The sequence below is a fragment of the Ovis canadensis genome, chromosome 12 (assembly GCF_042477335.2).
Source record: "Ovis canadensis isolate MfBH-ARS-UI-01 breed Bighorn chromosome 12, ARS-UI_OviCan_v2, whole genome shotgun sequence".
Taxonomy (NCBI): Eukaryota; Metazoa; Chordata; class Mammalia; order Artiodactyla; family Bovidae; genus Ovis; species Ovis canadensis.
Genome location: NC_091256.1, coordinates 75,678,457 through 75,679,676, shown reverse-complemented (window position 1 = coordinate 75,679,676; position 1,220 = coordinate 75,678,457). Strand labels below are relative to the sequence as shown.

General features: G+C 41.7%; 1 non-coding gene across 1 annotated transcript; it reads left to right on the top strand.

Moving 5' to 3' along the window:
* Positions 1–407: 407 nt before the first annotated feature.
* Positions 408–481, top strand: TRNAG-CCC (transfer RNA glycine (anticodon CCC)). Its single transcript has one exon. It is a non-coding gene; the product is annotated as a tRNA-Gly (tRNA).
* Positions 482–1,220: the final 739 nt, after the last annotated feature.

Here is a 1,220-nt window from a genome sequence, read left to right as displayed (position 1 = left end):
GAGCCACTGGGGCAACCCTCTATGCCTTTTATATCCCTTTAAATATTTTATGTTAAAAAGTAAACTGAGCATTTCAGTCATTATTTGATCTGAACATTTTTCATGCTAATTCCTTTTTTGGTAAATTGGTATTTCTTCTAATTCCTCTAGTTCTTTCCTCACAAATATGTTCTTTATCCATATCCTAAGGATAAAATACCTTCTTTTTTTCAGTTGGTTCACAGAACCCAGCACTTATGCTTTTCTACCATTCATAAAAAGAAACAAATTTCCAGTCTATCTTTCTTCACACTTCTATCTAGGTCCTTGCTTCTGAAGTTCCCAACACAATCCACAAACATAATCAATATCTAAAATACCACATGTGCCAGTACCTGAAACACAGATGAAGACCTAGAACTGGGACCTCCCTGGTAGTCCAGTGGCTAAGACTCTGCATTCCCAATGCAGGGGGGCCCAGGTTCAATCCCTGGTCAGGAAACTAGATCCTACATTTTACAACTAAGATTTCTCATGCTGCAACTAAAGATCTCACATGCTGAAACTAAGAAAAAGAAAAAAAAAATCCCACGTGCCACAATTAAAGATCCTACACACTGCAATGAAGGTCAAGGATCCCACATGCCACCACTAGGACCCAATGCAGTCAAATCAATACATACATATCTCACACTCTCACCTTGACCCAGATTTAACATTGAGGGCCATCTTACATAACTTGAAATCTGAGCACATCTACAATTGCAAGCTCTCTGGTCTCAAGATAACAATAGACTCAGTTCAGTTTAGTCGCTCAGTCATGTCCGACTCTTTGCGACCCCATGGACTGCAGCATGCCAGGGCTCCCTGTTCACCACCAACTCCCGGAGTTCACTCAAACTCATGTCCATTGAGTTGGTGATGCCATCCAACCATCTCATCCTCTGTCATCCCCTTCTCCTCCTGCCTTCAATCTTTCCCAGCATCAGGGTCTTTTCTAATGAGTCAGTTCTTCACAGCAGGTGGCCAAAGTATTGGAGTTTCAGCTTCAACATCAGTCCCTCCAATGAACACTCAGGACTCATTTCCTTTAGGATGGACTGGTTGGATCTCCTTGCAGTCCAAGGGACTCTCAAGAGTCTTCTCCAACACCACAGTTCAAAAGCATCAATTCTTCAACACTCAGCTTTCTTTATAGTCCAACTCTCACATCCATATATGACTACTGGAAAAACCATAGC